Consider the following 27,990-nt stretch of genomic DNA (forward strand, 5'->3'; position numbering starts at 1 on the left):
CCTGCTTGGACCAGGGACCGGTGTCTCCAGGTGTGGTTTGCAGACCACCTATGTGAGACACAGCTGGGTGGGGCAAACAGGCAGCTTTAGATTCAGACTTTCGTTCCCTAAATCTTTGCTCTGAATACACAGCTAGAAAGATTTTGGGAGACCCCATGTTTAATACTTTCCACAGTGTTAATGGTATTAATGTCCTCTAACTTTTGTGAACGTCTGAGCAAAGGCAGATAGTCCAGGCTAGGATTCGGGTCTATCACTGCAGATTTGCCTTCAAATCAGCTCTCACAGCTTAATCAGCTTTGCCAGCCCCAGCTTTATCTCTGGGAATCCTGTGCTTGCAGATTCAGGCAACTCAAACCTATATCTAGGGGAAAGCAGGGGATGGTTTTGGACAGAGAGGAGGCCTAGGGGCTGGGGCAGGTGTGGCCCCACGCCACACATTCAGGCGTGCACAGAAGGACCTGCTGAGTCTGCAGCATTCCTGCCTGCATCTCCACTCCCCCATGGCCAAGAAGCCTCATCTCAGTCAACTGGTGTGTCTCAATTGACTGGACTTTCTTTAGATGCTTGTGAGGGTCCTGAGGGGATAGAGTGCAGCTCAGGTGGTTCAGAGGAAGTTTAAATAACAAGGTTCTCAGAGCTGTGGGCAGGGCACAGGGAACCCTGGTGACACACCAGGGACTTGAAAAGGCAGGAGGCTGCCTGCCTTGGGCTGGGGGACAGGGAGGAGGGAGGGTAATGCGGCCCAGAGCAGGCAGGCATCCTGGATGAAAGCACAGCTGCCAGGACCCAGGACCACAGGCCCAGCAGGGAGGGATGGAGAAGGCGTCACCCAGCCTCCCCTACTCCTGCCCTGGAGGCGGCTATAAATGGTATCCGTGGGATACAGTCCTAGGGGTCAGACTCCCAGGTCAGAGAGCATAGCTGAGAGCTGAGAGGCCAACCAATGGAGAATGACAGCTCACTCCATCCTCAGGTAGGGGGGTGCTTGTGTGGGGCCAGGGCCTGGAGTTGGGGGGTGTGGGCTGTGGAGCCTGATGCTGGGTCCATGGGTTCATGATGACTGAGGTCCTGTTCTGTGCTCACCATGCACTGGTCCCTGACGTGCATCAGGCTCACCACCTCCGCTGTGACACTATGGAGGTCTCTGTCTACCTCCTCCAGCTGAGAACCCACTTAGGGTCCCAGAAAACAATCTGCACTGATGCAGCCAGCATCCCGGGCATGGGGACCTCCCACAGCCCCGGCTGCACATGGGAAGAGGGCCAGGTCCCCCTGCACTCTCAGACATTCCCACCCAATTTACCCACCACCAGGTCAGTATACAAGGCCCTTCTCTCTGCTTCCTGCCCAAACCTCGACTTACCACTGCCCAGTCTGGCCAATTTTATCTAATTTGTGGATGACAAAACCGCCCAAAACAAATCAAACAGCCCTGCAAATCTATACTATGTGAGTCTTTCAAAGTCAAAAACAAAATATGACACTCAATAATTTCATAGTATCAACTTTTCCCTGAAATGCTGTTAGGCTAATGTTGATGGAACAGAGAAAAAACTATGGATAGAAAGAAGAAATATCATATGGGTTAATTCACTCAAGTTTAAGTGAGGTCATTTCTGCTTACTTAGTGAGATCAACCAGCCACAAGGTGATAGGAGGGAGGGCCTGGTGGGAATGAAGGGCCAGGCCAGAGACTGGAGCTGCTACCACAAGGGTGAGTTTAGGTAAGCCCCTTTTCCTCCCTCCCTTCCTTTCTTTCATGGAAAATAAGGACTAAGGCTGAGTCCCAACTCTTGGACTTTTATGGGTAAAATAGAAATAGAGGCAGATGCATTGAGGAACTGAGTGTACTAATAGGATTGGTGCTGGAAGAGACCCTCTCCCTTATAAATATATGAAATCCTGGGGAGTGCATTCGATTTCCACAATACACAGAAGAAAAGCCTGAGGAAAGATCTGCCTTGGTTTTTGGTATATAAGATGTGTAAGAAAGTTAGCAATTTAACAAATATCTAGAGAAAAGGAACATTTTATAAATGACAAATTTTGATGGCAAGCATGAAAGATATTTCTCTTATTTACTTTTTTCTGGATTAGAATATTGCTAATTACTATATTACTAATTACTAATGTTACAGAACCCAATTCCTTTTGCAGTACAGTGTGCTGATTTTATGAACAAATCATCCAATTTTCTCTCCTTGCTGGGTACCCCGAAAGCTCCTCCCAAGCCCCTTCTCCCTTGCAGCCTCTGAGCAGAGAGGCTGGAAAGTCAAGTACTGAGCTTCCCACCCTTTGCAGGTCCAGGTGGCCTTAGGACTGCTCACCTAAATACAACAGCCTAACAAATCCAACCAAATCGAACAGCCTCTGCCTAGCGGACCCCGCAGGCAGCTCCATGAGCCAGGCTTCTCTGACTCAGAGAGCAGTGCAGGTCCAGCCCCCAGCCCTCACTCGTGCCTGGCCTCTTCTGGCCTCAGCTAATGAAAAGGAAGCTCCCTCCCCTGCCTCCCTTGGCCCAAGGTCACATACCCAACATTAGATGTCTTTATTTAGAGAGCTTTCCTGCCAGGGCCCGCTCCCAGGGCAGGATGGTATTGACGCAAAATCCATCATTTAATTGGCCTGGGCACTTAATCAATGAGGCAACAAAAAGACGCCAAGCGACTCAGAGGGGCAGGGAGTGCAGGTGAGGCTAAAAGAGCATCCAGAGTGAGCAGAAAGGTGATGTTTATTTTCGATCCTACCATGTCCAGATGCCAGCAATCAGCAGTCTATTCCATGCAATGTTGGCACTGTAGCAGAATTCCACAGCAACTGGAGTATATGCACATGTATTCATTTAATGACTCCACATTCATCCAATAAATACTTGTATGCCAGGCACTATTCCGAACACTGAGCAGAGAGAACCAGCAGTTCAGATCTTTGCTCTCATTGAGTTTATAATCTTGTGATGAAATAACGATAGTAAGGATCATCATTACGTGGTGATGGCGACAATGATGTTGATGGTGATGGTTATGATAGTGGTGGTGGTGGTGGTGATGGTGACAATGATGGTGATGGTGATGGTTGTGATGGTGGTGGTGATGGTTGTGGTGGTGGTGGTGGTGGTGATGGTGACAATGATGGTGATGGTGATGGTGGTGGTGGTGATGGTGACTATGGTGGTGGTGGTGACAATGATGGCAGTGGTGGTGTGGCAGTGGTGACAATGTTGGTGGTGGTGGTGATGTTGGTGATGGTGATGGCGGTATGGTGGTGGTGGTGGTGGTGGTGGTGATGGTGGTGGCAATAATGGTAAAATGGTGCTGATAGTGGTGATGATGGTGAGTTGGTGATGGTAGTGATGGTGGTGGTGGTGATGAGGGTGGTGGTGATGTAATGATGATGGTGATGGTGGTAGTATTGGAAGCAGCAGCAGGGGAAGGAAGAGATCGAGTAATCATATGAATAAAAACATAGCACTTACTCTGTACCAGACCCTCCAAGGGCAACTCAGGGACGCCCCCCAACCCTGGGGATGAGCCCCGGAGCTCTCAGTCCCTTTGACCCAGGTGTCTCGCGGGTGGGTGCAATTGGCTCAGGGCCTCCTGAGAGTATCGAGCGGTGTCCTGGCTTCTCGCGCTGCTGTTTTCCCAGGCGGCGTCGGGGCCCTCCTCTGCCAGCTGGCCTGGGCGCAACCCCAGCCAGTGCGCGCTGCCTTACCGGCCCATCAGAACCAAGCCCTGGGCTCACGTGATTGGTTCATTGTGTGCACGTGACTGTTGGCCCAGCCACAGTGCCGAGAGCTGCGTGGGCAGTACCAGCACAATCGCTTTTTGGCGGGGGTGGGAAACCTCAGCCTTGGGGCAAGGCCTGGAGGTGTGAGGCAGCCACCTGGGGGGTTAGGGAGGCCTGCTATATAAAGGAGGAGGGGGCTGCCCTTACCCAAATTCCTACCGCAGGGGGAACCCCATCATATGAAGGAATACGGGGCTGCCGTTACCCAAACTCCTATGACAGCCAGCTGCCGGGGTCAGGGGATCCGGGCGGAGGGGGGGGGTTGGGGGACCAGTTATGTAAAGGAATATGGGGCCGCCGTTTCCCAAGCTCATAGGGCAGCCACCTGCAGGGGGAGCTGCCGTTCTGTAAACTAATACACAGAAAATGAAGCCCCAAGTTGGACTAAGAAAACTGGGTCTGACACTGTCATTTAAGACCCCAGATCCAACCTTTCCTTATTCTGTTGCCTTTGTTCAGTTAGATGACTCAGGAAATCTATTCTCTTTAGCTAGTTTGGATTGAGTTTTCTGTCTCTTGCACCTGGAGGAGACAGGAATGATACACTCGAAAGTCACCCAGGCACTACTACCTCTTACATTTCTGTGTGTTTTACCCCGCACGCCCTGCCTGCGCCACCTCACAATCCAGCAAGAAACATGATGAGAAAGCAGTCCCAGGCCTTGGGGCTTTAGCAGCATTGCCACAGGGGCCACATGACCCCACAGGGAGACACTCCTGGACTCAGTCCGGAGCTGAGCTCAGCTTTGGGTACTGTGATGATGAGCTCAAACCATTTTGCTTAAAGCACAAAAGATAGAGTGTGCCAGGCAGGGTCCTGCTGAAATATGCTGGGGCTACGTCATGTTTATTTGTCTGTAGAAGTGTCCTTCCAAATTCAAAGAGCGTGGGTTAGAGGGAAACAGGGTCAGACACCACTACTAACTCTGCATGGGAGTGTGAGACTGGGTACAAGCTGTCCAAGCTTGAAGAATTTTCCACAGCAAACACAATCACTCTGGTAGAGCAACTGTCAGGGAAGATTGGGCCAGGATCTACAGACACCTTGATAGGCTGAGACTCAATTTAGAACAATCAATACTCTATGACAGAGTTGTAAAGTTCCCCTGAGGATCGGGGCCACCTGTTTGTGTACTTGGCATCTCTCCCACCTTTCACCAGTAAGGCACATGGATTGGTATCTCTTTTCCCAGCTCCCCAGTAGTGCTTCGCTGGCAGACACAGGCACCATGCACCGGCACTTTAGCATGGCCAGGCCTGGCTTGTTTTCAAAGGGGAGTTTTGTCCACTATCCAAATGTGTGGCTGATGTCCAGGGCCTGAGTTTGGCTTGTATCTAGAGATCTAGTCTGGGTAGTGATGGGGAAACAAACGAACTGGATGTCTGAATTGCCAGCTCACTTAGTTACTGGGAAATGATCCCAAGAAATGTTGGCAGGCTGAGGTTGGCTAATGTTTAGAGACTTAGTCTGGTTGGTTATAGATGACCCAGTCTGGCAAATACCTGATGACTGAGCCTACCTAATGTCTGGGAACTCCCCTGGATACCTTCAGGTGAGTAGTTGGGCTAGTGTCTAGAGTGTCAGCCTGGTTCATGATTGGGTATGCAGCCTGGCTTGTAACAGAAGATGAAACCTGATAATGCCTATTCACACAGCCTGCTTAATGTCTACAAACTTAACCTAGTGTGTCTGAAGGAGGCACAAGTAGGGCATTTGCTGTCATCTGTCCTTGAAAAGCAGACAGATGATTGTGGAATGCCTATACCAAGTGCCCCTGAAATGCAAATACAGTCTGGCTGGAGATGACACCAAAGCTGTTGACCTGGCATCAAGGATCTCTCCCTCTCGGTGCCTGGCACCCATTCATTCTCCACATCAGAACACATACGACACCTCATATCTTCCTGGATTTTAATTGGCCTGTTGAGATGCCTCAAGGTCCTGAAGAAGTTCAGGCAGGGATCTTGGACCACATCCAGTGTCATCCCAGCCATTCAGGGAATGTGGGGTGTGACTTTGCAAGGACACAGGACCAGAGAGTGTGGGGCAAAGGCTGTTGCGACAAATGGGTCCAGAAGGGGCACTCTGGGCTTCCCTCTGTGAGGGCATCAGAGGGAAACAGCCACAGACTCCCCTCCCCCCTCCTCTGCAAACCCCGTTCTGTTCTCCCCTTCCTCACCTCTGCCCCTCTGGCAGGGGAGGCTGTGACCATCCCTGCCTCATGATCTGTCCTTTCAGCTCTCTTTGGGCAGGCACCTAGTTCTCTGTACTTCTGGGTTAAATATGTCCATACTCCAGGTATTAGGTGAGTCTGAGATGGAGTGACAAATAGACCCCCAACATCCAGTAACTTAAAGGGTCCCAGCATATTTCAGCAGGACCCTGCCTGGCACACTCTATCTTTTGTGCTTTAAGCAAAACATCCAGTAACTTATTTCTCACACACTTTCCAGGGCAGATGTTTAGGCTGACTGGATGATTCTCTGCCACAGAGGACCCAGTGTATTGGCTGTCCACACAACATCAGCGTGAGGTTTCTGAGGACATCACCATCTCAGTCAGCAGGTGGATGGGAGGTTTTTGTGGTCTAGCCTGAGGCTGGGGGCGGGGATGCACACATCCCTTCTGCTCACACTCCATTGGATATGACATGGTCACATTAATACACTAATGCAAGGGAGGCTTGGAAAGGGAGTCCACTGCCTGTCTTGGGAGGGAGGGTGGCTTTCAATGGATAGTGGTGTCAGCCACAGCTCTTTACAAAACTCTGCTCTCTGAGCTATATGGAGTGAACACACACCACCTGTCTCTCCCAGCAAATGTAATTAAAACCCTGGACTTGAAGTGCATGGCACAGCTATTGGAGGACTTGGAACAGAAATGCTGAAAGATGGATGGGGAGGAAAACAGAACTTGAAGTATTCAGGATGAGATTTTTATGGTTTTTGTTTTTTCCCCTTCTTCTAGTATCTGTGAGACTGATCTTATTTGGGAAGTCAAAATCTGAACCATGAAATCCAGTTACAACAGGTCATAAAACAAGTACAGGATCTGTATTCTGTGCAAAACACTGATGAAACAAATCAAAGAAGATCTAAATAAATGGAGAGACACATCACGCTCAAGTATTTGTGACTCAGGAGTTAGAATATTAATTCCACTCCAAATAATCTGTGAATATAAGGCAATCCAATAAAAAAATTCTAGCAGGATTTATTTGTAGATAGTAACAGCTGATTCTAAAATTCATATGAAAAGGCGAGTGAAGTAGAACAGCTAGGACAATTCTGAGGAAGAAAAAAGTTTGAGAAATGCTCTACCCAATTTTAATTCATATAAAGTTATAGGAATCAAGAGAGCACAGTATTGATGAAAATGTAAGAACATTCATCCAGGGAACAGAATATACAATCCAGAAATAGACCCATGACACTATGGAAAATGACTTCACAAAGTTGATAGAGTAATTCGGTTGAAAGAAATGCTCTGAGTAAATACAGTCTTCTCAACTAATAGTGTTGGAAAGATTATACATTCATATAAAAAAATAAACAATAGGAGCTTGTACCTTATATGAAAATAAACCAAAAGTTGATAATAGATGAAATGTTCCAAAATTAGATTGTAGTGATGGTGCAGAAGTCTAAATTTATTAAAAATAACTGAATTGTATGCTTAAACAAGTCAGTGTTATGGTATGTAAATTACACACCACAAAAAAGTGTTTAAAAATACCACTGTGCACCTACTAGAATGGCCAAAATGTTAAAGTCTGACCATAAAGAGTGTTGTTGAGGAATGTGAATCGACCAGAATTCTTAAGCACTGCTTGCGATGTACAATAATTTCAGAAAATGGTACAATAATTTCAGAAAACGTCACGGCAATTTCTAAAAAGCTTAAACACACATATACATTTGACCCAGTCAGTCCACGCCTAGATTCTCATGCAAGGAAAATGAAAGCAAATGTCTGAACAAAAATGTGAGCACAAATATGCAGAGCAGCTTTATTCGTAATGAGCAAAATCTGGAAAAATCTAAATGTCTGTCAGCACTTGAATGGCTAAACAAGTTGTGGTCCATCCATACAAGGAACTGCTCAGCAGTAAAAAGGATGAGCACCTGATACACACAACTACATGATGATGTAAAAACAGTTACTTTGAGTAAAAGCAGACAGAGTAAGTATAAACAGTAGGATTCCACTTACATAAAATTCTAGAAAATGGAAATGCTTTATAGTGATAGCCAAACACTGGTTGCCAGAGCAGAGGGCAGGGGTTAAAAAAGGGAACAAGGAAGTTTCAGGGCAACGAATCTCCTTATTATTTTGGCTCTGGGGATAGCTCCCCATGGCTACACCTATGTCCAACATTATCATTATGTACCTTTTATTTTATGTCTATAGTAACTCAATAAAGCTCTTGAAAATAGAAAATAAAAGCAAAGTGGAAAGTTCAGGGAATTTCTCAAAGAAGTCAAGTGCCAGCAACTCCCACTGCCCAGTTGAACTCAGGGCTCACCCAGCATAGGCCTCCGGACTGGCAAGCTCCAAGCAAAGACCCAAGGATGAAGGGCCCCCCCAGGAAGCATCGCAGAGGACTGAACTGCTGGCTGCTCTCCACGTGTATGTTCTTAGGCAGCGTGGGCAGCTCCTTATCGCATAGAAAGTTCTGCCTTTGAAAGTGGCCACTGGGAACACAACCTCCCAGTGCAGGTGGATTTGTGCAGGGATTCTGAGGGAGGCTGGGAGGGCTTTCCATGCCCTGAGCTCTCTGGAAGTGGACCAGCAGAGCTTGTCCTTCACAATTTCAATTTTTCAAATTGTTTTGCTAAGCGCCTACCCTCAGGAGAAAAGCCTATGGAAAAGAGATTCATGTTTTCCATTCCGGGAGACTTAGTGTACTCATCTCATGCTGAGAGCTGCCACTCAGGGCTTACCTCTAGTCCAGGGTTTCAAAGGAGGCTATTTCCTCTCAGCTCTGGCAGCTACTCCATCTGATGGGAGGGGCTCCGATCTGAGACAAAGTTTCCACATCACAGCCTCGTGCTAACCAGGGGATGGGGCTGGTCCATAAACACCTGGCAGACCAGAGCTAAGTGACGTTCTGAGCTGTCCTCTAGTCAAATGAAGCAAGCTGCCTGCTGGGCTCCTGTGGCGGGAGGTGAGGCCTCTCTCCAGGTTGCATGTTGCCCACTGACTTCACTGGCAGGGACTTGAGGGAAGCAGTTACCTCAGTGGCGGGAGGACATGAGGGCAGAGTCTAAGTTTATTTCACCCTTTCCAGCCACAAGAAATGCTCTGTAAAGCCTGATGCGTATCCCTGGCAGCCATCACTCCTGGACAGGTGTTCCTCATCCCATGAAAGGCACAACTTCGTTGACTTGGTTTAATTCTGTGATTCCCTAAATGCTTGATTACAGAATGCTTTTATTTGTGTGCAACAGCAATTAGCATCCTGTTGAATTTGGATTGTGAAGAGGACTCTGTGAGATGAGACCCAGCCTGTCAGCCCGGTGGCAAAGGGTTCCCGATGTGTCAGCCAAGTCACTGCAGCCATCATCCACTGGAGACCCATGTGTGGACACGTTGCTCCTAAAGCTTCACACATATTCAGACAGTCAGTCTTCACACTAAGCCAATAAATTATTACTTACATAGGAGAACAGCGAGTCACAGAGAGGCTACCTAACTATTCAAGGCACAGAAGCAGGAAGCCCTAGAACTTGACTGTGAGGGGCTGTACCTTCTCCCCTGTGGTCCTAATGAGATGGGGACTGTGGGCTTACACAGAGTAGGGTGAGGGCCTCTGGGAAAAACAAAGCAAGATGATCCATTGTGGGATTTGCTTTGCCTGCTGGGGGGGCCCAGCTTATATTTTTACTTTACCCAGGTGCTGCTTTTCCTCCTCCAGCCCTAATCAAGTGATTCGCAACCTGGGCAATTTAGCAAGCAGGCCCAAAACAACCTAGTAAAAACAAGAAGAATTCCATCTTGAAGATAAACTTGCATTTTAATACCCAATTATTTAAAAAATAAGTTTCTTAACATACTCTTTAACAAACAGACAATAACTCAGCCCACCTTGGGAGCAAAGCAGGCAGTCTTGATTGATAAGCTCCCAGACCAAGAAGCTACCATCCTGGGAGGAAATCAGAGCAGTAAATTTCTTGTAAATAACCTGGAAGACTAAGAAGAAACTTAATGTCTCTTCAAAGATAAACATTTTGGGACCATGCAGCAGGTCTGCATCACTAGCCCTTTGTCTCTCAACCACTTATAAATCCCCTAGACAACACACCACCCCTGACTCTCGTTTCCTCCCGGCATGAGCCAGGAGCTCTTTCCTCTCACTTTATCTCTAAATAAATGCCTCTCACTTGTTCTCCTACCTTGAGTTTTTGCAAAGTTCATTCTTTGACTCTGTGAACAAGAACCCCGGCATCACTAACATGCATGGGGCAGGGAGCTAACCAGGCCTGGGAACTGAAACAGGCAGCCTGGCTCTGGTCATAACCCTGGGGGCTGGTGGCCCTCTCAGCGTGGCAGCAGGGAAGAGGCAGCTGAGGCACACAGGCTGGCAGATCTCAGCTGACCTCAGCGGGGCTCGCCCTCCAAGGTGGGTAGAGGTGGCCAAGCTATGTGAGGTGAGCTGGGCAGCCCCTCTTCCACCCACAGGCCTGGGTCAGCTGACATGACTCATCCTCCTGGACCTGCTGGCTCTTCTCACAATTAACCATGGGCCCACTTTTCTAGACTGTGGTGGCATCTGTCTGAAACTGGTCATTACATGTCGCACGGCTACACCCAGTGTCAGGGGCAGTGGGAAAAACTCTGCACCTGCCCATTGGAGTGGGAACAGGAGATTAACACTTCTGAAATGTCGCCCCCTCATCCCCAGGATACAGCAGCATGCCGGCCGGGGCCGCCAGGGCAGGGGGGCCACCCGCTGAGCACTCACTGCCCAGACTTGCCTGTGTTCTAGGCCAGCCAGGAAGTCAGACTCCCACTGCCCAGCCGGGGGAGACGTGACCCTCTTGACCCACTCGGTCCTGCCTCCGCCCTTCTGCGATGACCAAAACGTGCATAAAACACTTTTGTGTATTCTTTTTCCATGCCAGGGCTCCCAAATCTCTGAATTCATGATGCTTCTGATGATTGAAAAGCTCTTCACCAGGAATGGGATTACTTCCCACATGACCCATGTGTTAACCAGCTCAATCAGACCATCCCACTGAGGACAGTTTTACAGATGTGCCCCGTGCTTTGAACATAAAGCTTATTACAATCTGATCACTTGCTCTGAGTAAAAGCATTGAAATTACTGTTCAGGAGGCTTGTTTGGGGACAATATTCTTTCCTACTTACTTCTAGCAAAGATAGACTTTTCCCATAATGCAACCATAAATCCTTCATAAGCACAAATTATGTTTACTATGTGAGCTGTAAACTACCTGTTAAATGCCTAAAAAGCAGTTTATCCCATAAATACCCGGTATCTTCAGTGAATACAAGAGAAGTGTCCCCCCAACTGTCTCCAGGTTTGTGCTTCAGTGGAGAGAAGCCCAGGCACCTGAAGGACAGGAACACCCAAATATTCCCAGGTGCCCAGACTGGGAAAGGTACATTGTGTCAGTCAGCCACTGCCACCAGAATGCGGCATAACAAAGCACCCTGAGACTTAGTGGGCTGAGACAGCCACCGTTTGTTCTCTGGATCTGCAGAGCTGCCGAGGGGCAGCTTATCTAGGCTGACTCCACTGGGTGGTTCTGGTCTCGTGGGCTCCCTTGTGATCAGGACGGATGGGCATTGCCTGATCTGGGCTGAACGTGGCTGAGGAATCCCTGTTCCGCACGTCTCTTGTAGCCCAGGGACAGGTGGGCTAGTCTAAGTGGACTCTTCTCCTGAAAAGAGCAGAGGTATAAGCAGCCCAGAGAAAATCCAAGGTCTCCCACACCCTGAGCCAGGCATTGTACCCCATCCCTTCTGCTTCATTTATTGGCCAAAGCAAATCATGTGGCCCAATAAAGTCCAGGGACCAGGTGAGGTACACGGAGATGGAGAGAACTGAGAACAATAGGAAAATTGTCACAGGCTCCACCCTAAACCACAGCTGCATCCCTGGTGAACTAGAGTCACGTTACTGGAAACAGAGCAGCTCTGAGGGGAGAGGTGATGTGCCCCCTCTACAGTGCACCTTCCTCTGAGCTGTGCCACCCACTATCCTGTGGGACGGTGCCTGTGGGTATCCAGGTGGGTGCAGATAAAATGTCTGCAATTGTCCTGCTTGAAGCACTTATATTTTCATTATATTTTTGAGGAATTAGTGGTAAGTTTTTGTTTCTATTTGGTTGCATGTAAAGCAAAAGAGGAACATTTTCCTCTATAGACACTGAAATAACAATATCACATTTACAAAAAAATTAATAATTTCTTAATCCTGTCTAATACCCTGATTACATTCAAACCTTTCCAAACATTCTCAAAAATGTTCTTTTGTGTCGATGTGTTAAAACCAGGGCTCCCCAGGACCACTAATAACTTCAAGAACTGATGATAAAGGGACAGGATTAAGCCCTCACCCACATTCCACAGAACCTGTTCTTGACAGCCTTGCCAGAGGCTCACTCAGCAGGAGAAGCGCAGCCCCTGAGGTGAGGGGTTGTAGTGTGCAAAGTCACCGTTTACACGTCCATGGAATTGAACCTCCATCCAGGTCAGGCTTATTAGCAGGAGAGGAATAGGTGAAGACGGGGAAACTGGAGATTCATATCATGCCAAAGACTGCCCCCCATTCCTGCAATGTCCCTCTGGTCATGCAGGAAGTTCTACCTGCTCCCTCTGCCCTGGGGTGCCTCCAAACAGCAGAGTGATTCTATACCAACCCCAGGAGCCCGCCGTCCGGGACAACTGTCCTGATTCCCTCCCATCAGACAGAGATGAGTTCCCTCGGTCAGGAGGTGTCAGCAGATCTGTCCCAGGAAGGACCCTTGGGCTCTGGCAGGACAGGTCCCAGGGTACTGGAGCCCACTCCCTCCCTCGTGCGGGGTGAGGGAGAGGAGGAAGAGGCGCCCCGGCCCTGGGCGCTGTGCACACCTGCTGAGGGGCCCTCCCTGCACTCAGCCTGCACATCGCTCCCTCGCAAAGGTTCACGTCGGGGCCAAGGTCCTGAGTCCACCCAGCCAGTCCTGTGCCAGTCCCTCGAACCCAGGCTTGGCCTGACCCCAAGAACTAGCTGTGGGCCTTTGGAGGAAGCTGTCAGCTGCCACAGGTCACGGAGGGCATCCTGGGTCAACTGCAGAGCTAGCACAGCTGGTCATGACCAGGGAAAGGCCATCCTGGTTTCAGGGCCACGGATTAGGTTGGGCCACCTGAGCAATCCAGCTGTTCTCCAGCTCAGGAGCCAGGACTTAATCGCACCTGCAAAGCCCCTTTCCATGGAGGGAACAGTCTCAGGGCCTGGGGTAAGGTGTGGCTGTCTTTGGGGCCATTACTCTGCCAGCCACACCATCAGGAACATGAATAAAGGTTTCCCATTCTGTGTCCCTGAAGGGCTGCTGTGCTGTAATTTGCTGACATGCTCTCTGTCCCCTCCTCTGACTTGAGGGTCAGACCTCCAGACCTTCGCAAGGTCAAGAATAGTCTCATCAAGAGCCCATGTGGGAATGGGGCCCAAGGTTACCAGAGCCATGACTGTTCAAGAAAATCCAGAAACTAGAGTGTTATACAAAATCCATCATTCTTTCTGAGATGATATTCACATAACATAAAATTGACCATTTTAAACTGAATAATTCAATGGCATTTAACACATGAGCAACCACCATCTCTATCAAGCCTCAAATATTTTCAACCCTCCAAAATGAAACCTCCTACAAGGGAGCAGTTTCTCACCATTCCTGCCCCTCCACCTGGCAGACACCAACCTGCATTCGGTCCCTATGATTTACCCCTTCTGGACATCACACACAGAGAGCAACCCAGTGTATGTGACTGTGTGTGCCTGGTTTCCACCACCTAGCACAGGTTTTGAAAGCTCATTCTCACTGCAGCATGTGTGAGCACTTCACTGTTTTTTAAGGCTGGATAATATTGCATTATGGATAGCCCATAATTTGTGCATTCATTCCTTGATGGACATGTGGATCGTTTCACCTTTTGGCTATGTGGTCACATCACTCTTGTAACCATTCAGGTCCAAGGATTTGTTTGAATACCTGTTTCAACATCTTTGGGTGTATGTGACTGGAATTGCTGGGGCAATATGTTGAACTCTTTGAAGAATTGCCAAACTGTTTTCCACAACAGCTGAACCGTTTTACATTCCCACCAGCAATGCACAAGGGTTCCAATTTCTCCATCATCTTGCTAACACTTCCTTCCGAGTACAAAGTGACTCCTCACTAGGGTTTTCATCTGCCTTTCACTAACAAATAATGGTGTTAGGCATCTCTTCATGTACTTTTTCTCCATGTGTGTATCTTTGTTTTGGAAAAATATCTGTTCAAGTCCCTTGCCCATTTTTTAATTCAATTGTTTGCTATTTTGTGATGAGTCTCAGGATTTCTTTGTATATTGTGAATTTCTCTGCATATGTGTATATTGATGCCTATCAGATAGACGGTTTGCAGATATAGCCTCCATTCTACACACCGCCTCTTCACTTTATTGCCAAAGTTATTTGAAGCACAAACATTTTAAATTTGATGAAATCTGATTTACATTTTCCTCTGTCACTCGTACTCTTGGTGTCGTATTTAGGAATCCACTGCCTGCATATGGCAGACACTCAAAGAAAATCTGCTGGAAGATGAATAGGGCTTCATTTTCATCAAGGTCCAGGAAGCTGTAGAAGTGACCCCAAACACTTGGGTTGGGGCTGAATCACACCCATTCAACAGCATCCTCATTTTCCCATGGTGCCTGCCCCACATCCCCCTTCTCATTATGCATGTACCACACTGATCACAATGCTAATACAGGCTTGCCCTAGATCCCCACTGAATGCAAAATTATGGCCAATGCTGGGACTGAATTCCCAAGTAGATAAGTAGATAGAGATATAAGTAAAATAGTACCTGTCTCCTACACAGGTGTGGGGACAGAGACCCGGCATCTGAGCTCTTGGTGCCCCTGACACATAGCTAGCTCTCACCAGTGTTAGCTATTGCCACACCTCACTGCAACACCTGTCCCCCAGGGTCTGTGGGGAGTGTTTTCATGGGATCAGTCCAGGCAGAGAGGGTGCACCATCCTCATGGGCAAGGGAAACCACCTGCATTCATTTATAAACTGGGACACCGAACTGGGGCAGACGTGGGGCGGTTCCGTGTAAGTCCCCGTGTGATTCTGACTGTTTCATTTAACCTCTTTGAAACTTATTCTACAGTGCACGTCTTAAATATGTGTGTCCTTCCTTAAATGTACACAGTGCCAATAAATGCTTAAATGAGCATGTTTCTGAGCGTTGAACTTGATTGCATAACTGTGTGCACACACACACACTGACCTCACTGTGGTGTAACCGTGTTTAGGAGCACACGCTCCAAGCCTCAGATCCCTCGTTTACAAACCGTGAACTCTCCACTCGGAGGCGAGAACGCTCAGGGGCAACACTCTAAGCTGTACACATCAGCTCTGAAAAACACAGAAGAAATGCCTCTGAGAGCCCAGAGGAGGGGATAAATGGAAGATGAAGCTGAATGAAATTCCACATCTCTGCAGTGAAGGGTGAACAGTGAGGCACAAATAAATACATAAGAACGATTTCAGAAGAGCTATTGGACATGGTAAGAGTAAACCAATTAGACTAATGAAAGAGACGTGCCAGCAGCAAATAAGAAGCAAACCCTAATCCTTGCAGAGGAGGCTGTAGGAGACGTGGGTGCTGGCTGAGCCCAGGGTGCAAGAGAACAAGGCAGCGGCTCAGTGGGCAGCAGATGTGCTGCCTGTGGGGTGCTCGCCCTACTGCCCATGCCTCCCACCTGTCCCAGAAGCTGTTCTGGCCGATGCACACAGGCTGGGGCATCACACAGCCCCGCATCCCAGAGGCTTCCTACCTGAGCTGCACACTGGCCATGGCTGGGCAGGGGAGCTGCACTCAGCACAGCCGCCCAGGACCCAGGCAGCCACTGCCAACTCCATGTCCCTGGGAGGAGGGCCTCTGGCGGAGTCACCCCAGAAACGGATGCCCTGGTCAGAAGCGCCTCATGATGCCCCCACTCAGCAATCCCGTGACCAGGTAGGGAGGCCACCGCCCAGATGCAGGAATGAAGGAAATCCTCTGATGGGGCTGCAGCCTGCCTGGGGAGCACAGAGGAGGGAGCACAGGGTAGGGGAGAGATGGGTGCCCTCGAGGGGGCTCAGGTACAGGGAGCCTCACAGGTTCAGGGGCGCTCCATCCAGGAAGGATGCCCACAGGCACTTCTGGAAGCAGGTGGAGGTGTGAGGAGCCCTTCAGGGTCCTGCCCCTTAACTGCCCAGGTGGACTCTCCCCAGCAGCCCCGAGGCTGGTCCGCAGAGCATCCAGTCTGGGCACTTCCTCCATCTAAGGACAGACCTTCTCCCTGGGGAGTGCGTAGCCTCATCTGGACACTGGGCTGTAGGCCCCCATCTCAGGTCTTTCCTCCAAGAGGCCTTCCCACCAGAGTCTCTCCTGAGTCCAGAGCTTTGCATCTCACGAGGCGGCATTTCTGGTTTCCCACCAGGTGGAAACTCCAGGCCTGGGTGTGGCTCCCACACACGCCCTAGTCTGCAGCTCTCCAACATCTCAGCCCCTGTGGGTGATTGTCAGCGGCCCAGCTCACAAATCAGGTCAGAAGTCCACATTCCATTAGAGCCTCAGGACCTTCCAGTGGTGGGTATGTTTTACATTCGGTCAATGCACAGAGCTGGCATCTTCCTGCTTGTACGCTCAGGTCCAGCCTGTAACCCAGGGAAGGACCCACCTACAGAGCACGGCGCAACTAGGCTGGAGAGGCGTTGGCCCAGCTGGGACTGTGGGTGCCTGCAGCGCATCTGCAGGAGCAGAGAAGGAGCAGGACGAGGGTGAGGGGGCCGGACCATGGCCAGGACTGTCCAGGTGCCCTTGGTCTGGTGATCCTGGGCTCCGGCTGTGGACAGGGTTTCTTAAAGATACAGGTCCAGGTCCCGGAAGGCCTCAGGCCACGCCCCAGCCTCTCCTCTTGTCAGGGTCCCTGTGTGGGGGCCTCAAGAGCGCTGACCCAGAGGTCATGTGTGGCAGCCTCCCAGCATCCACCTCTCCTTCTGGGAGCACCGCAGGTGTCATCAGGAAATTTGTCCCCCAAACTCAGACCTGCGTTCTTAGCAAGGTCCCTTAGCTCCAAGCAAGCTGTGATCCATTTTTTCCTGTGTCATCCCCTATGTCCATCAGGGACTGACCCATGAGGCAGTGATCAGAAGGCTCTGTCTGAGAAAACAGTGGGTCCTACGACTGTTTTCTCTGCAACAAACTGCAGAAGCAACAGAGACTGGGTGAGTGTACATGTGTTGTCAAGAAACAGTTCATAGTGGGGCAGAATGTGGAGTGTGGACACAGGATGGGAAAGCAGTGAGTGGGAAAAGCCTGGGCTTCAGAGCCAAACAGCACTTGGCTCTGTTCGCAGGGCTGCCCCGGGCCGACTGTGCAGCCTCAGGGAGCCGGCTGACCCTTTCTGAGCTTTGTAGTCTCACTGTGGAAATGAGATGAGCATTGGCTGGTATGGGGACTCAGTGACATGCAGCTGTGTGCGGGTGAAAGAAGACACTTGGCATAGGAAGCTAATCCCTATCACCACCTGTACCATTCGAGTCCTCATGCACTTCGAGGACAGCTGTTTGTTACCCACCTCTCTCACCGACACTGCCCACATGGGGTCCAGCATCAGCAGCAGTCAGTGGCAGGTGCTTGTTTGGCAGGATTCCCAGCAGCCCCAGGTTGGGGAAAGATCAGGGGAAGTCCAAAGGGAAGACACCTGCCCAAAGATCTCTCCAGACACGTGACTTCAACACACCCAGGGCAGCCTCAGCTCTTTCCCTAAAAACTGAAGGAGGACAGTGCCCAGCTGCCTGCAGACTCTTTTCTCAGGCCCCAAACCAGTTCTAATGCCATCAGGATGAGAGTGTTAGGAGCCCTGATACAGCCAATTAAGGGAAAGCCAATAGGAAGATGGACGTGATGTCAGCCCGCTGGGACCCTGCCCCTGCATTCTGCCTGCGGAGAGCTATCATTGGTCCTGCAGGGGCTGTGCTGGCAACAGAGCAGCTCAGTGCCAGCTGAGTACCATCAGGAAGGGACAGGGTCTAAGATGCCAGGTCTTAACAGTTGTTCAGGAAAAACCAATGTTAACATGTTGACATCCGATCCAGTTTTTCTCAAACCCTGTGCAGACCAAGCCAAGCAGGTACAGGCACAGGCTGGACTGAGCTGCCAGGTCCTGGTCTTGTGAGCCCATCTTACTGGCTGGAAGAAGTGGGTACCCCTCACCAGAGACAGGGTGAGGCAAGTGCTACAAAGGTCCCCATCTCAGGCCAAGCAAATCCTCTGGTGCTTGTGGTTCCTGTGTGTTTGTGTGTATGTGTGCATGTGCGCATGCCTGTATGTGCATGTGTGCACATGTGTATGTATGAGCATGATGTCGGGGTATGTGTGTGTATGCATGTGGGGGCATGTGCACTGCATGTGTGTGTGATTGTGTGTATTGTGTATGTGTGTGAGTGTGGAGTTGTGTGCATGTGTGTGTGCATGTGGGTTATATGGATGTCTGTGCATGCAAAGGTATGTGCATGTGCACATATGTATATGGGATGTGTGTGCGTGCATGTGCATGTGGAGGGGTATGTGCATGTGTGTATGTGTATGTGTGCATGGCATGCACATGTTATCCAAACTACCATCTCAGATGCACCTGTCAGAGTCACACTGGGGACATATGCAGAGCTGCCCATGACCCAGCCTGAGTGAAACAGGGAGGAAGGACTTCAAGGCCACATGCCTTTACCTCATGTGTTTCCTCTGGGGATTGTACCCCAAACTGAAGTCCCAGACCTCCCTAGTTCAGCCACCCTCCCTGGGGAGCTCTAGAACATTCTCCTGATCACCATTCCCTCCCAAGCACAGTGCCAATGCAGTGTCATCCAGTTTTCAACCTGCTTGAGCCACCTGTGGCTGAACTGATGTCACCCCAGTAGCTGTAAAAATGGGCCGGCCCTGTGGGGGTGGAGAGAAGTGGGTGGGGAGCCGTGAGACCCTCAGGGAGTATGACCACTTTGCTGGGAACACTAATGCTCTCCACAGCCCTTGTTCAGAAGGACAGATTTACAGGTTTTCTGGGGCATCCAACAGGAAAGCAATAATTTTACAAAATAAACAGACCTAAGTGGTGGTCACCTGTATCACCATCTTTGAGGGCCTCGGTTTACATTGTACAGACATGAGGGCCAGTCAGCAACCTGCTGGGTGTGGGTCCAGCCCTCAGAACTGCTTTGCTTGGACTCAACAGGGTATGAATTTTTAAAAAATTTGTACGCTCTCAGGTAGGCAGGTGTTGCACCCACTCCCACTATACCTGTTCTCTTACACCTGCCATTCCACAGGTTTGTGCATCCTTCTGGTCTGGGAGGACATTTAATTCTGTGGTCCTTGACGAGGGGTCAGTCCTGGGGTCATCATGGATGGCAGTAGAGAGCCCTCACCTTCACAGCTAAGCCTGTCCTGTTATCATCCGATAGTTACTGACAGTGGTAATCTCACCGTGTCAGGAGAATATTTACTATACAAAAGAAGATACAGATTTTCCATAAGAGAAACACCCTAAATGGTAAGCTAATGCAGGGTGGGCAGAGATTCCTCCTCCCACCTGTGCCCCGCCCCCTGGCAGCCCCTGCCCCCTGCCAGGAGCCCCCTCGGGACTGCTCAAGTCCTCCCTTCTCCTCCCTCCTCCCGGGGGAGGAACGAGGCTGTGCACTCCAGAGAAGCCCGTGGAGGCGGATATTTCCTCCACTTCCTCATCAAATAAATTATGTTTGTTGGCTCAAAGCACAAAACAAACCTATTCTCTCCTCCTTGCATAATGAGGACTGTGAAAATTAAATCTATTTAGGGAACATCAGAAACAAATGCAGGTCTCCCATGTCTGGTAGAGCCTTATGGCAAATGCAAGACCACCAGTGTCATGACACAGCCACCCCTCACCCCAGAGGGGGGCCTCATGGATTCGCCAGGATGCACAGAACAAAGTTAACAAACAGACGTCTCTGCCATCACTGTCCAGTGGGGCTCCCCTTCCACTCCTGCCCTCCCAGGGTGCCCAGAAGAACTGAAGCTACCACCCTAGGGTTCCTGGTGTGTAATCCCATCAGTGAGGCTGTGAGGGTAGGTGCTGGGCTGCAGCAACAACCCTTCATTTACTTGTCTTCCAAATTAACTCCTGAGCCCCTTACTGTAGGGGATTCAGGTAGCATCCCATTACTGTCCTTTCCAGCTCAATGAATCTCTATAGACCAGCAGTTCAGCCTTTCTAGAAGCTTCCCTGACTTTCCCAGTCAAAGGATTTCATAGCAGGCACCCACACTGGCTCTACATCTGTTTTCCCCCTCCCTCTGGATTTCCTTTGGAAGAAGTGACCATCCTCCCCTGTACCTGGCCCAGGGGTGCTGTCCATCATCGTGTCCCCACCGCAGTCAAGAGGTAGGTGTGTGGCCCAGGCTGCTGCCTCCCACTCAATTACTATTCACAGAATCTTCATTGTGGATAGTTAATCTCAAGCCATTTCAAATCAACCTTTTCTGGCAATAACAAGATGTGATTTGCTCCCACAAAACACCCACAGACTAAATGTCACCTACATTGCATGGTAACACGTTTGGTGAAGAAAATATATTTAATCATAAATCCTTCTGTGACTTCATTTTTTTAAACGAGTGGATTGATCCACTTTACTTCTTCCTTCTCCCACCAACTCTCACAACCCAACTTCCTGCTGAACATCCACACCCCCGCCCATGCCCGTCACCCCACAGACCCTCTGAGGATGCAGAGGACAGATGGGAGTTGGTACTCTGCCTGTAAAGGATGCCCTGCCCAAAGCCTCCCAGGGTTACAGTTTCATCACACTGGGACATAATGCCACCTGAGTGTGCAGGAGGTAAATTACATCAGACAGGAGGGACCCAGAACAAGGTAACAAGGTGTGGCCCCCCACACTCTAGGAGCCAGAAGGCAGGAATGTTCCACAATAACCGCACAGAGCCTCGGCATTGTGGGGGTGATCATACCACCTTGGCCCATAGTTCCTCCAGCTCTTTGGCGTCCCCAGCCATCCCACCTCCACGCTAGGACAGGGGACAGCTATTAAGCTCTGAAGATGTCTCTGTAGGACAGGAGAGTCATGGGGAGCCTCAGGGGCACTGTCCTGGCCCCCATCACCACAGCAACCCCCCAAGCTGGGAAGGCAGTAGAGACCACAAGGAGGGAGGTGGGTGGCTTCTTCCAGCAACCCTGGGGCAGAATCAGCAGTGTCCTGGTGAGACAGGGACTATGGGTTTACACAGAGTAGGATGAGGGTCTCCGGAAAAAAGACCCCTACCAAAACTCCATGTTAAACAATTAAGCAACATCAGAGTCACATTAATTCTCTAAAGTAATTTAAGCATTCTTCAGCAAGATTAGTTAAAACTAAAAAGCCAGAAGTAATTTGACCTGAAATATTTGAATATCCCCAGACAAGAAAATGACGTCAACGTAGCCCATGTCTTCATTGTGTCAATTAAATCGTGCTATTGTAAAATTTAGTTTAGCCTGCTAAAACGCCCAGCTTATTTTCTTTTAACTTTACCCGATGCTGTTTTCTCTCCTCCAGTCCCTAATCAAGTAATTTACAACCTGGGCAATTAATAATGGCAAGCGAGCCCAGTCACAAACAACATAGTAAAAACAGGAAAGATTCCATCTTAAAGATAACATTGCATTTTAAAACCCAAGAAGTCAAAAAATAGGTTTCTTAACATAACAGACTATAATTCAGCCCACCTTGGGAGCAGGACAGACAGTCTTGATTGATGTGCTCCCAGACCAAGAAGCTGCTCTCCTGGGGAAAGAATCTGCTCCCAAACCAAGAAGCTGCTATTCTGGGAAAGAATCAAAGCAGTAAATTTCTTGTATTAACTCTACAAAATAATCCAGAAGACTGATAAGAAACTTAGTGTCCCTTCAAAGATAAGCATTTGGGAACCATTTATCAGGTCTACATCCCTAGCTCTTTGTCTGTCAACAGCCTATAAATTCCCTAGACAACATAACACCCTTGACTCTCTCATCCCCTCCTGGCGTGACCCAGGAGCTCTTTCCTCTCACTTTATCTCTAAATAAAAGCCTCTCACTTGCTCTCCTACTTTGAGTGTTTGCGAAGTTCATTCTTCAACTCCATGAACAAGAACCCCGACATCACTGGTTCCTGTCCCATCGCCCTACTTCCTTTACAGAGCACCAGGGTGAGCAGCCGCCAGCACAGGTCTCTGTCTCCAGCTCATGTGCCCTTGAATCCCACATACCCTGGATGCTCATGTCAGCCTTCAAATCTGGCACACCCTGGCTGGACCATCCCCATTTCAGAGCTCAATGCTTTGTACCTGCCTAAAGCTGAGGGGGCTCTAGACATGTGGACAGCAGGGGAGAGAGAAGAAAACCCAACACCTGGCCAACAAATGGAGCACCACATCTCTAAAAGAGGAAGCCCAGAAAGTCCCCAAGATTGAACACTCACAGGAACAATGTCTGTGGGTGGTGGAGAGGTGGCCACCCCAAGGACACTGAGGTCATACCCTCCCCATGCCCTGGCCACCCAAGGCTGCTTCTGGAGCCACAGGAATCCCCTTCCCATGTGGCCCTCAGGTCAGGGACAACACCCTGAGGGCTGACACATGGCCAAGTCAGAATGGAGTATGGACCATGACAACGCTGCATGACCCAATCAGAATGGAGCATGGGTGACCACAAGAATGGAGCAGGTTCAGGGACTTGGCTCTGGGTGCTGGTGGCTCAGGAGGAGCAGAGCCTATCACAAGTGAAGGTCACAGGAGGGGTTCAGGCAGTCAGCTCTCACACTTCCAGGATAGCCTGAGAAGGATTTGGGAACATTCTGAGCCTCAGGTCATGCATCTGAAAAATAGGTAGAATAATGCCCAACCCTTCTTCCCTAGCAAAACAGAATTTTTTAGGGACAAAAGAACAAATAATGTAGAAACACTTGGAGACTTAGCCAAGATAGGGCATGAGATAACTCCAAGGTGAAATTACTAACTTTCTTTTTTTTCTGATATTGCTAATATACAATTACTTGAACAACATTATGGTTACTAGACTCCCCCTATTATTAAGTGCCCCCCACATACCCCATTACAGTCACTGTCCATCAGTGTACTAAGATGCTATAGAATCATTACTTGTCATCTCTGTATATACTGCCTTTCCCATGTCCGCCCCCCACCATATTATGTGTGCTAATCGTAAAGCCTAGCTTTCCCCCTTATCCCTCCCTTCTCACCCATCCTCCACAGTCCCTTTCCCTTTGGTAACTGTTAGTCCATTCTTGGGTTCTGTGAGTCTGCTGCCATTTTTTTCCTTCAGTTTTTTCTTTGTTCTTATACTCCAGAGATGAGTGAAATATTTTGATACTTGTCTTTTTCTGCCTGGCTTATTTCACTGAGCATAATACCCTCTAGCTCTGTCCATGTTGTTGCATATGGTAGGATTTGTTTTCTTCTTATGGCTGAATAACATTCCATTGTGTTTATGTACCACCTCTTTATCCATTCATCTACTGATGGACATTTAGGTTGCTTCCATTTCCTGGCTATTGTAAATAGTCCTGCAATAAACATAGGGGTGCATCTGTCTTTTTCAAACTGGGCTGCTGCATTCTTAGGGTAAATTCCTAGGAGTGGAATTCCTGGGTCAAATGGTATTTGTACATTGAGTTTTTTGAGGAACCTCCATACTGCTTTCCACAATGGTTGAGCTAGTTTACGTTCCCACCAGCAGTGTAGGAGGTTCCCTTCCCCTTTCTCCACATCCTCGCCAACATTTGTTGTTGTCTTTTGGATGGTGGCAATACTTACTGGTGTGAGGTGATATCTCATTGTGGTTTTAATTTGCATTTCTCTGATGACAAGTGATGTGGAGCATCTTTTCATGTACCTGTTGGCTATCTGAATTTCTTCTTTGGAGAAGTGTCTGTTCAGATTCTCTATCCATTTTTTAATTGGCTTATTGGCTTTTTGTTTGTTGAGGTGTGTGAGCTCTTTATATAATTTGGATGTCAATCCCTTATAAGATATGTCATTTATGAATATATTCTTCCATACTGTAGGATGTCTTTTTGTTCTGTTGATGGTGTCCTTTCTTGTACAGAAGCTTTTCAGCTTGATATAGTCCCACTTGTTCATTTTTGCTTTTGTTTCCCTTGCCTGGGGAGATATGTTCATGAAGAAGTTGCTCATGTTTACGTCCAGGAAATTTTTGCCTATATTTTTTTCTAAGAGTTTTATGGTTTTATGACTTACATTCAGGTCTTTGATCCATTTTGAGTTTACATTTGTGTATGGGGTTAGACAATAATCCAGTTTCATTCTCTTACATGTAGCTGTCCAGTTTTGCTAACACCAGCTGCTGAAGAGGCTGTCATTTCCCCATTGCATATCCATGGCTCCTTTATCATATATTAATTGACCATATATGCTTGGGTTTATATCTGGGCTCTCTATTCTGTTCCACTGGTCTATGGGTCTGTTCTTGCACCAGTACCAAACTATCTTGATTACTGTGGCTTTGTAGTAGAGCTTGAAGTCAGGGAGTGTAATTTCCCCTGCTTTGTTCTTCCTTCTCAGGATTGCTTTGGCTATTTGGGGTCTTTTGTTGTTCCATATGAATTTTAGAATGATTTGCTCTAGTTTGTTGAAGAATGCTATTGGTATTTTGATAGGATTGCATTGAATCTGTAGATTGCTTTAGGCAAGATGGCCATTTTGACAATATTAATTCTTCCCAGCCAAGAGCATGGGATGAATTTCCATTTATTAGTGTCCTCTTTAATTTCTCTCATGATTGCCTTGTAGTTTTCAGAGTATAGGTCTTTCACTTCCTTGGTTAGGTTTATTCCTAGGTATTTTATTCTTTTTGATGCAATTGTAAATGTAATTGTTTACCTGATTTCTCTTTCTGCTAGTTCATCATTAGTGTATAGGAATGCAATGAATTTCTGTGTAGAAATTTTGTGCCCTGCAACTTTGCTGAATTCAGATATTAGATCTAGTAGTTTTGGAGTGGATTCTTTGGGGTTTTTTATGTACAATATCATGTCATCTGCAAACAATGACAGTTTGACTTCTTCCTTGCCAATCTGGATGCTTTTTATTTCTTTGTGTTGTCTGATTGCTGTAACTAGGACCTCCAGAACTATGTTGAATAAAAGTGGGGAGAGTGGGCATCCTTGTCTTGTTCCCAATCCTAAAGGAAAAGCTTTCAGCTTCTCGCTGTTAAGTATAATGTTTGCTGTGGGTTTGTCATATATGGCCTTTATTATGTTGAGGTACTTGCCCTCTGTACCCATTTTGTTGAGAGTTTTTATCATGAATGGGTGTTGTATTTTGTCAAATGCTTTTTCAGGATCTATGGAAATGATCATGTGGTTTTTGTCCTTCTTTTTTGTTGATGTGGTGGATGATGTCGATGGATTTTCAAATGTTGTACTATCCTTGCATCTCTGGAATAAATCCTACTTGATCAGGATGGATGATCTTTTTGATGTATTTTTTAAATTCGGTTTGCTAATATTTTGTTGAGTATTTTTCCATCTATGTTCATCAGGGATATTGGGCCATAATTTTATTTTATTGTGGTGTCTTTGCCTGCTTTTGGTATTAAGAGTGATGTTGGCCTCATAGAATGAGTATGAGGCCTCATAGAATGTTGGCCTCTTCTAGTTTTTGGAAAAGTTTAAGGAGGATTGGTATTAGGTCTTCACTAAATGTTTGATAAAATTCAGCAGTGAAACCATCTGGTACAGAAGTTTTGTTCTTAGGTAGTTTTTTGATTATCAATTCAATTTCTTTGCTGGTAATTGGTCTACTCAGATTTTCTGTTTCTTCCTAGGTCAGCCTTGGAATGTTGTATTTTTCTAGAAAGTTGTCCATTTCTTCTAGGTTATCCAGTTTGTTACCATATAATTTTTTATAGTATTCTCTTATAATTCTTTGTATTTCTGTGGTGTCTGTAGTGATTTTTCCTTTCTCATTTGTGATTTTATTTATGTGTGTAGACTCTCTTTTTTTCTTGATAAGTCTGGCTAGGGGTTATCTTGTTTATTTTCTCGAAGAATCAGCTCCTGCTTCCACTGATTCTTTCTATTGTTTTATTATTCTCAATTTTATTTATTTCTGCTTTAATCTTTATTATATCCCTCCTTCTACTGACTTTAGGCCTCATTTGTTCTTCCTTTTCTAGTTTCATTAATTGTGAGTTTACACTGTTTATTTGGGATTGTTCTTTTCCTGAGGTAGGCCTGTATTGCAATATATTTCCCTCTTAGCACAGCCTTTACTGCATCCCACACATTTTTGTGTTGTTGAATTATTGTTGTCATCTGTCTCCATATATTGCTTGATCTCTGTTTTGATTTGGTCATTGATCCATTGATTATTTAGAAGCATGTTCTTAAGCCTCCATGCGTTTGTGGGCTTTTTTGTTTTCTTTGCATAATTATTTCTTCAAAGACACTTTCTATCCCTATTTCTCTCTCTTCTTCTTCTGGTACCCCCATAATGCTAATATTGTTCTGTTTGGATTGGTCACACATTTCTCTCAATATTCTTTCATTTTTAGAGATTCTTTTTTCTCTCTGTGCTTCAGCTCCTTTGTATTCCTCTTCTCTAATTTCTATACCATTTACCCTCTCTTCTACTACATCTAATCTGCCTTTAAATCCCTCCATTGTATGTTTCATTTCAGATACAGAATTTATTAATGATTGAGTTTCTGACTTAAATTCATTCCTGAGTTCTTGAATATTTTCCTGTACCTTCATAACATGTTTATAATTTTTATTTTGAACTCTCTTTCAGGAAGATTGGTGAGTTCAGTTTCATTTGGCCCTTTTACTGGGGTTTGTGAGATTTTGGTTTGAACTATGTTCTTTTGACATTTCATATTTCTGTGTGATGCCCACTAGTGCCCAGAAGCTCCAGTCTCTGGAGCTGCCCAGTCCCTAGAGTGAGGTTGGGGATCGTAGGGGAGTGGAGCTGGTACCTGAGGGGAGGAAAGATCTGTTTCCTGATTCCTGTCTGCAGTGCCTGTCTCCAGCCTCTGTGCTTTGTGTCTTTAGCTGTTGTAGGCGGGGCCTCCCTGTGGCTGGTCTGATGCCAGCACAGTGACTGCTGGCTTGCAAACTGGTGCCGGCAGGCCAGGAGGAAGGCGCAGCAGGCTGCATGTCACAGTGGGGGGCCTCAGAGCTGAGTAGGCAGGCAGGTGGATGGAGCGCCTGAAGCTCCTCAAAGTTCCCAACCAGCTGGGCCAAGCACACCCAGACAACCTTGTCCAGCTCTCCCCTCCCCTGTGCAGCAAGCTCCATGCAAACCCCTCTCCTTCAGAAGCCCTCTCGCTACTAGGAAGCCTCTCAGACCACCTGCCTTTCCTCTGACACAGCATGGCCGGGTGTGGATCCCCTCCTCCACAAACGGCCAGAATCTCAGTCTTTCAAGCGCTCCACCTGTCTGAGCTCCCCAACATCCAGAGCACCACACAATATAGGTTTCTGCTGACAAAGCAGATCTCCAGGGCTGGGTGTTCAGCAGTCCCAGGCTTCCACCTGCTCCCTGCTCTGTTTCTCTTCTCCCGCCACTGAGCTGGGGTCGGGGAAGGGCTTGGGTCCAACCAGATTAAGGCTTTCATAGGTTACCCTGTTTCATGAGGTCTGCTCTGTTCAGAGCTCTGTATGCAGTCTGGTTCAGCATTTTTTCTTGTTGCTGTTTTAGAGTTAGTTGTATTAATTAACTATATTTTCATACTATTTGTGGTTTTGGGAGGAGTTCTCTGTTTTACCTCTCATGCCACCATCTTGAATTCTCTGAAATTACTATCTTAATTGAGTGTAATCAAATTGATTTTGATGATTTGGTTTGGAGGATGAAGTATTAATTTATGAATC

At 47.8% G+C, this 27,990-nt stretch overlaps 1 long non-coding RNA gene across 2 annotated transcripts in view; it reads right to left on the reverse strand.

Annotated features, from left to right (window-relative positions):
• The window catches only part of LOC118971659 (uncharacterized), a 97,632-nt gene that overhangs the window by 21,906 nt on the left and 47,736 nt on the right, over window positions 1-27,990 (reverse strand). Inside the window, exon 3 of one of the 2 annotated variants that reach the window (XR_005060209.2) lies at window positions 9,241-9,394. The exons of the other annotated variant lie outside the window; for it this stretch is intronic. This is a non-coding gene — a long non-coding RNA (uncharacterized lncRNA). Of the gene's footprint in view, window positions 1-9,240; window positions 9,395-27,990 lie in introns of those variants that run through there. 2 annotated transcript variants of the gene reach the window in all.

This window comes from Manis javanica, chromosome 15, assembly GCF_040802235.1.
Source record: "Manis javanica isolate MJ-LG chromosome 15, MJ_LKY, whole genome shotgun sequence".
Classification (NCBI taxonomy): domain Eukaryota; kingdom Metazoa; phylum Chordata; class Mammalia; order Pholidota; family Manidae; genus Manis; species Manis javanica.